We start from the raw sequence: 9,630 nt of genomic DNA, 5'->3' as shown, positions 1-9,630 counted from the left end.
TTATCCACTTCCACACACAGGACCCCCCTGAAGCCACCCACACATACATACACAAACATTTATACCCCCTTCCTCTGTTTCGCTCCCTCTCTCTTTTCACACACATACATCAACTGTGCACACACATGCAAACAAGGAAAAGGCATTTGAAGACACACACACACACACACACACACACACACCCACAAGCACCTGAGGCAATGGAATAAATGCATCTTTAATGATAGCAGATAAGGACTTTCAACCAGGCCTGTAGTCATAGCTCAGTGATTTGGCTAGCAGGGAAAGGGATTGTGGGAATGAAAAACAAGCCAGTGGAAACTTCAGGGCCTCCAGGAGTCAGCAACCAAAAACCCACAGTCAGTCAGTCGGACAGAGAGGAAAAGCTCCGAGCTACTCTTTCAATATGCTGTCAGATGCTAAACAGAAAGTCTATTAAAACAACAGAACTGAAAATCAACACACACTTCGCAGCTGAATTATATTTAAATTACAGCTTTTTTTTGGGTGGACATCTTGGTAATGCTGTGTTAGTGTGGTTTCTTCTGCTTTATTGCTCCTGTTAATGAAATTGCTAATCACTCTCTGCTGTGACACGTTAGCAGATGGGAATATGGATGTGTGCGGGTGCTTGCGTGTGAGATGATGAGAGCAGCATTGATCAAAATACTTAACATCGTCTGCATTATTATTTTTTTGGAGGGGCTTATTGTGTATCTGCAATTTATGTTGGCTTAAGGCTCGCCATGCTGAGGGTCCTGTAAACCTCTGATTGACATGCAAGTGCCGACATTCTTTATTCATTCACTTCTAACCAAACATCAATGGCACTAGGCTGTATCGCAAGCTAGAGCTTAAACAAATGGCACGGTTCTCCCTCAGGCCTCGCAGCTGACATTTCCTGGATTTATTATGCATGTGGATGGGCTGCAGGGAATTCAGGTGCAACTAGATAATACTCGTGCTATAATAGTGGGTTTGTATGTCTTACAACAACACAAATGCCCATATGGCACAAGGGAACTTAGACGTGTTGGTGTTCAATATTCAAGGCCTCCTGGAGACAGAAGCGCATGCATGTCCTTACATATTTTAACTTCTTAATTTCACTGTTGTTTATTCCGAAGTCTGTTCTTTCTCCATGCTATTTGCAAAAAAACAAGCACTATTTTTCCTCAAATGCATGCATGAAGACAAGCATCAACTTCACAGTAATGTGAAGCAAAAGTGTGACAATAAATAAATAAGAGTAAATTCACAAATATACACATGTTGTGGTCTGGTATGGCTTTACTTAATCTTCTGTCATTCATGACTGATGTTATAGCTTCTATTGGGAACTGATTGAAAGTAAGTGGAAATGTGTGTGTGTTTCTTTTGTCAGCCTGGGTCACTGAGCCCACCTGTCAGTGCATCCATCACTGAAGCTGACTGGTTCTGCGTAATTAAACCTTATGCACAATAGCGTTGCATGAGAGGCCCCCAACTGCCATCCATTATTCATGGTGTAGGTATGTTTTTGGGGTTTTTGGTAATGAGCTCAAAGCTCGTTACAGGAGACCCCCAGTGTTTTAAAGCAGGGCTCCAACCTTGGCATCAACAGAGGATGTAAAATTGAAAAAAAAAAAAAAAAAGAAGGAAATGGGCAGTGCTGCGCTGCCCCTGCTCAAACATGTGCCTGTGCCCATTCCCAGCCTGCAATGCCACAAATGATAAGCCTCTTATTCATATGTAAAACAGGGGCAGTGGGGGTCACTCAAATGATCCTGTACTGTTGAACTTCTGATGAGAGTGGCTCAAAATGCCACGTGAAACTCATTAATCAGGGACAAGCCGATGTTGCTGTTGTAGGTAAATGCGGCTGAAATTTTGGCCAGAGGTTAAATATGCCCTCAAAAGTCTGAAATGTTCTTCCTCTCAAACACAGAGAAGATTTACAAATGTTGAATGTCAGGCTTAACTTCTCTGCGCTTGTGAGCTGTGTGTACATTATAGACACAAACACTGTTCCAGCTCCATGAATCTTTCACAGAGTTGAGACATCTTTACTTCCTGCTTTCAGCAAAAAGTTTTATTAGAAACAGGTTGTGACCACACCACACTGTTGTCAACATCTGGGAAATGAAAAACAAAAGCATTCTATCAGAGAATGGTTTAAATTTACACTTGCAGTCATATAACCCACATTTATTACACAAAAATATGTCAACCATCACCTACTCTATCAAATCTGTAATTATAAATCACTCTCTCCAATGATATAGCACTTTAAGAGGAACAGGTGGTAAAAAGAGATGGATCATCACCAAAACAGGAACAGGACAAAAAAGAAATCCTGTCAAGGGTATTATGGAAGTGTCTGAGAAGGAAGGCCATAGATCAAAGCATGGGATGGCCATTTGTTCCTGAGGAATAATAGCTGTGATGTGTGTCGGACCCGCTGACCCACTGGAACAATAAAGGCGAGTTGCGACTGCCTAAGAGCAATGACCTTGCGCGGTTGAAACCTGCCTGAAACGGGGAAAAAAGAGAGATGGATGGGAAGAGAAACGCATGAGCAGGGAGAAACAATTACAATCTATATAAAGGCTGATTCCTGTCCGACACCGACACTCACTCTGCTGGGAGAAGATTGTTGTCGGCTTTTTCTTAACAGTAGAGTAAGAGAAGGGAGGCTTTTATAAGTGATGAAGGTTGCAGAGGTGCTTTTTGAGACAGGCCATGGCTACTCCTCAAATATAGCATCCTATACAGCAAGCAGAACTGGCTTTTAGATTCATTGTGTTATTCCTTCACAGACTAAAATGGGCTCATCCACTTTTGGTTTGAGTCGTGAAGCTGAATTTGATAAAACATGCCGCTGTATTGACTGAAATATACTTTCACACCAAGCAGTTATTTTATTATAACTAACATCCTAATACAAATGAACCTGGTCTTCACAAGATGTGAAGCCATGCATGTGATTGTTACTGTTTTATCAGTACTTCTTCTATTCATTATTGACTTTGATTGAGATGCCCTACAAGAAGTTCTAGAGGCTTGGACTTTGTGTAGAAACGAGCAAGGTATCCAGCAGCCAGGACAGAGGATTACTTTTGTCACCTCTGAAAAGTGTGAGAGAGAAATATCTGGTGTGAGGGAAAAATGGCAAGGTACAAATCAAAGGAAGAAACCATTCAGCCACCTTGGAGATAGGTAACAAAAGGCTTTCCACGAGCTGTGGGCTTCTCAACAGATAAAAGTCTGTCTGGGAGACAGGGCGGCAGACTGGTGTGCATTGTGCTACCAGGGCAGGGAACAGACAGTGGTGTGAAAGGAGCCATCAAGGTTGAATGGGTGAGAAAAGGGGATCTGTGGGAGCAAATGAAAAGGGCCTGGATCAAGCATGCCATTGGTTTCAATAGGATGAAATGACAGCGCCCTGTATGGAGGTAGTCTCAACATGTGACCACCAGCAGCCGTGTAATCACAATGGCAGGGAGCAGAGAGAGGAAACATCTGTATTTGTTCAATTGTAATAGCTCAGAAAAATAATAATCATGTCCCAGAAATGGGTTTTGCCTGTTTACCACACTGAAAACACTGTGACTAAAAATTGTGCATTTCTTCATTTTGTTTTTTTGTGCCAACCTCGTGACAGATTTAGAAAGATGTCAACATGTTATATGCATTGACAAGTCTAATATTGAGACAGGGACTGGCCATTTTTCACTCTAAAGATAATTCCTTCATTGAGAAATCTTTGAAACCATTCAGCTTAAAGACCCAGTCACACCAGAAAATGGCACAGTGAAATTCATGTGTCTTCACACAAAAACGTGCTCTAGATGATTAACCACTGTGGTTGATGAGCTAACCACTTACATGCTGGCTAGCCAGGAACATCCACTTGTCAGTCACAATATCTCTGAGCCTCTTTCCATTTTTTCTGTACTGTGCCACTTACTCCTCCCTTGAATTTTGTTCTCAGGATTATACATCATGTCACGGACATTAAGTGCAAATGTCGCTTTTATGTCATTGTTATTTAAAGAATATATCTATACCATCAACTCCTGTCTCATAACTTTCTCCAAGCCATTCTTCTTTTCTGGAGCAGTTTAAACACTCTGAAAACAGGATTAAATAAAAGTGGATGGTGCAACACATTCAACAAGCTATATAGTTTACTTCATTTTCAGCTTGGCTGCTCTCCTTCCCCTTAAAGAAGCTATTTGTAAGTTTTCTCTGCCGCCCAATATGGTTTCTTGCCGGAAGCAGGTGGTGGTGATTGCCGGTTGACAAGAGCTTCGGCCATCATTGCATTTACAAGACAAGAGGTTATAATACGCCCTCTGAGCAGCGCTATGTCTTTAAGCCAGATTGGAGGCTACATGGAGTCGATATCACAAAGTGACGAGAAAGGTAGCTAGCTGCTTAGCATGCTAACTTCAGTAGAAGAGAAGACGTGATAGAGACAAGAGTTAACATTGATGTTCTTTCCATTGCTGGAGACAGCTCTTGGCGAGTAAAGGAATAAATTTTGCTGCTGAACACATAATGTTTCCCCTAGACTTGTAGCTGTTAATGCTAACACTGGCTATGTACCAATAGCAAAAACAAATTTCCTCCCTTAATGGTCAGCACTGTGATGGCGACTCTTGGTCAGCAGCAGCAGACATTAAAAATGGGTATTTTGACAAATTTGCAAATATGATAGTGAATCCACTCATTGCGAAAAATCCCCCTGAAATTCATTATATTTCACATCTACTTCTTACAATGACCTGTCATATTCTGCACACTTTCGGAGCCTAATTGTTGATACAATCTGGGCACTTGGCCTGCTGAAGTGCACTGTGTACTCTAATTGGACCATGGCCCATGCCCCAGTTGTGGCATAAAGTCAGTGATGTGACCAGTGCCAGCACCTGACGAAGAACATTAGAGTTGTTTACCAAAAAATATAAAGCTTCTTTGTTCATTTTCTTTCCCAGTTAGTTTTTTTCGGTAACATTTTTCTTTTGTTGTTGTGGTTTGGTGATGATGCCAAATATACAAATGAAGCAGGACAAATACAATTGCTTATATTCAGATACAGTCCACTTTTAAAAGCAACTCACTACATGGCTTTTATAGCTTAGCTGTTCTGGATGACTCAATCATTCCTAAGCCTCAGGACAAACTGTTACCTCTGAGCCTCTGTAAAGTTCAGCTAAATAAAGGGGGTCTTTTACAAATCACACTGTCAGCGAGGATCAAGAAAAATTAAGCTAATTTGAGGTGGGCGGGTCAGGATTTGTCATAGTGTGTGAGAGAAAATGGCTGTGACAAAACCACGGTGATGAAAGTGACAACCAGGTCTGATTATGTCTGAATGCCTTCTAATCATTTCAATCTACATTTAAGCTCTCAGGGTAACTGATTCATAAATCACGCGCACATTTGTCATCAGTACGGTTTTTCAGCCTACATGTGCAACCACAAACCTCTGACTGGCGAGCTTCGATGGGCGAGGACGGCGATGATTCATGCTTCTGGGGACATGCTCTCTCCCCTCGCACGTTCCGCCGTCTCCAGACACCAGGTGGTGTCACGGCAGTCTGCTGGAATGCAAATGTGTCCCCAACAACGCTTCAACTGTTACGATTCCCCCATTTGTCACAGGATATGTTCATTACCCACAGCTTTGGGCCTAAAATTAGTGTCGGTACAAGACATCCCGGCTGTGTGATGAATCCACCCGCTGCCTGCCTTGTCATCCCGTTTCAGATCTAAGGGTCTCCTTCCTCCCCTTTCCTCCCTCCGTTGCTCCTCCACGTCCTTCACATCTCTATGCCTCTGTTCTTTATTTTTCACAAAGAGATATTAGTCAACAAGACGGTGCGCAGCAAGGGCCCAAACCACGACTCCAGAGGACGTCACATTAGCCTTCCAGATGGTGCGCTAATGTTGCAGTGGATATCAAGGTGTTCCAACTCATCATAATAAGAGGGATCCATCGGCGTCAACTGTCATTGAGTTATAACCTTGCACCAATACGTGGCATCTTATCAGAAGAGCGTCGGTTTAATGCTATGGTAACCTTGTCATGAGGACAACAAAGTGACACATGTTGATAGATGGAACGAACTAAATGGTTTCATGCATGTTGTGGGTATTCAGTAACTGCTAGGAGAGGTCAGGCACAGTAATTACGTGCCACCTCATCTGAAGAGCTATTATTATTCCCATGCTTGAGTTATTTGCATGACAGGATTGGGGTCAACTCATGTCTCAGATGAGTCAGTTGAGAAAATGAATGCAAATTTGCAGCTTTATTTAAGCAGATCCTCATCAGAGTAAAGAAGGATTGCGTTGTGTGTGTGTGTGTGTTTGTTTGTGTATCATCTTACATATTTGTGAGTTTGTGCCATGTTTAATGTCCTCACCCGCTGCTGAATAATGCAGACATGTCTCATGTTTTCTGGCAGATTGTTCCACTTCACCTTTGGTAACACAGATCTGTTAAAGGAGAGAAAGGACAAAGAGGCAAACAGAGCAAAATCTCTCCATAAAACAACAAAGTACCCTTCCCCTTTGCCTCCAGAACAGACACAGCAACATTTTATGCCATGCCACCCCTGTCATGTATTTATGATGAGCGTCGGGACAGTCTCCCGCCATAATGAATGCAAAGCCAGCACGCAGACATTCAGTGATGACAGAAGGACAGTGGCCCCACCCTACAGTTGGAGAAGACAACAGCGTACTTCCCACTTTCACTTCCCCTTCCCCTCCTCCTCCACTGTGGTAATGGTTTCTCTGACCTCTGTCTCCCCATTACTGTACGCTTCACCCAACATCAGCCATCAGACGACATCACTCATCAACACGCATCAGACATCATGAATGCACAGGCGCCGCCTCCATCGCCTGATGCCCAACGCATCCACGGGTGACAGACGGTGTTTGTATGATGATAGAGATGAAGGGAACTGTGTTTGGGATGGTAATGATGACCCTGATGATGACCTAATTAGTGGAGTGTATGTCACTGGAGACGAGTGATAGAAGAGATCATATGGTTGCTGCATGCAAACGCTTGTCGTCTTCTGCAACAGAAATAATATGTGTGTTTTGATCATGAGGAATGCACCTCTGGACTTTGCCCACAAATCAAGGATTTCCTGCTGACTGACTTCTTTCCTATTTGTCCCCATTTCTCTGATGACCTAATAAGCTACAGTACATACCCTGGTGAACCTTTTACTTCTCTTTGTTTGTGAGAGGCAGCGTAAAGGTTGTCTGTAAGGTTGCCAGCTTCACAGCACATGTTTGCTCCATGGGACATTTGATTCATAGCCCAGGATCCTTTCACACTGTGCCTATAAAGAATGCTTACATAGATATGACAAATCCCCGCTAAACAAGAACACAAACTGCACAATCCCATGGTGCAGCAAGAAAGAGGTGACTGGAAAGAAAGGAAAGGTTATAAAAACACTGAAAGACGACTGATGTCAGCGTTAAAGAATTGCACTGTAACTGTCAAACTCCTTTTGAATTATTATTTTGGTCTTATCTTTTGTCACAAAGTATGATTTATTAAATGTATGAAGTATGTTTCATGTGAAATCTGAACCATTAAAATACTTCATCTTGTAAATGGACTGCACTTATATAGTGCTTTTCTGGTCTTATCATCCCCTCAGAACGCTTTACAATACATATCACATTCACCCATTCACACACATGTTCATACATCACATCCATACACACACTCATACATTGATGGAACAGCTATCAAGGGCAATTTGTGGTTCAGTATCTTGCCCAAGGACACTTCGTCACACGGACTGGGGGAGTGGAGGGGATCGAACCACTGACCTTTTTATTAGTGGACAACCCGCTGTTGACAGTGAAAATGCCGCTGTACAGATTTATAGTTTACATATAGTTTTGTTAGCTAGAATCTTGTACAGCTGAATATAAAACAGATATTTCTTAACCAAATGCTGAAACCCACAATATAATCTTGTGTAGAAGGCCAATAAGTTTCATCCCTGACTGACACTGATCCGAATGTGTTGTTTAATTCAACTCTGCACCAGCGCAGCATAGCATGCAACAGGTTATGCGCTTTAGTTTTGGAGAGATGACATATGACTTCACCTCTTACACACATGGCCCCTGCTGTCCTTTCAGGATGATTCATGAAATGTGGGAATCACTGTACAGTCATTTGGTGTAACTCATGTCGGTCTCCTCACTTTGACTGTGTGTGGCAACTCACTGACAGAAACCAAGTAGAGAAAAAAAACTTTCATTCTGTTCTTTTCTTCTTAATCAATATTACTTTCCCTCAGGTGAGGATTAAGAAAAAGGTTTTCGTGATAGTCGTACAAATTCAATTTCAAATTGAATTGTTCTTCTCGCGGGCAGGTGCGTTTTGTCACATGTTAACATTTTATCACTGATGCCATCTTGACAGTTTCCCATGGCAATGCTCAGATGGTGGGTTATTAACACACGCTGTGAGGGAAGAAAATCCATATTCCACAACTTGTTGTTTGTCAGTTTGACAGTCGTCAGCATTAACAACATAGTCAGCCTGCAGGAAACGTAGCAATTACCTCTAGACTCTCAATTAATGAGCTTTATGAAAAAGTTATTATTACTGTTACAGAGCCTTATCAGACCTTGCCAGGCTTCTCTCTTCCCTCCTTCTTTAACAGACACTGAGAGTCGAGTACACGATATATTTGTTTAAGGTTTTAAATGTAATTTTTTTTCGTCTGTTTTCTCCACAAAATTTCTCATCAAAATGGGTGTGTGTGTGTGTGTGTGTGTGTGCGTGTGTGTGTGTGTGTGTGTGTGTGTGTGTGTCTATGTGTCAGTGTGTATGTGTGTGTGTGTGCCTGCATTTCTCTACAAAATAGCCACTTTTAAATTGGAAGCTTTCAGTGTTAAAGTGCTGATTACAAGTAAGCCTAACAAAATTAGACAAATAAACTCAATTTCCTCTGACGAAAAATAAAAATATAACAAGTAAAAGAAACAAGGGCAAAGGTGGACAAACAAAGATTATGCTCTGTGGAAATGTATAACACCATACTGTCGGGTCCAGGGGTTATTTAACAGAGAAACAGGAGAAAATTGGACATCTTGTTATAGAACAGAAAAATGTAGATCAAACATAATTGACATTCTGGTGATATTCTATGTTTTTCTTATTGTCCACAAATCCCCTGAAAAGACCAAAACCAACAGCCCAAGTACTAACAAGTATCGTCTGTGTAGCCAAACCATGATAAGATATACCTCAATGTTCTGTGCCCTCTGTAGTTTGTTTTGAGTCAAGCGACCATACACCATCCTGCTGTTGTAAATACCTACAGCAAAAAGCATTAATCCTCATCTGGAAATAGCTCCCAACAAATGCACTATTTACCCCTGTAAAAACTACAGTGTCCAACTGTTTAAAGAAATGATTGAAGATTTTCTAAATAAATCCATAAAACCATTTTATTTATGACCTGTCTTAAAAGATTTAGGCCCGGGAAGTCAGAAAGCACTGAGACTTAATTCGTTGTTGGCTTTTGGTCTTTTCATGGGATTTGTTGACAATTACAAAAACTGTAGAATAACCCCAGCTTTATCCTTTAA

Source organism: Seriola aureovittata, chromosome 2 (assembly GCF_021018895.1).
Source record: "Seriola aureovittata isolate HTS-2021-v1 ecotype China chromosome 2, ASM2101889v1, whole genome shotgun sequence".
NCBI lineage: Eukaryota > Metazoa > Chordata > Actinopteri > Carangiformes > Carangidae > Seriola > Seriola aureovittata.
This window is presented reverse-complemented; position numbering follows the sequence as displayed.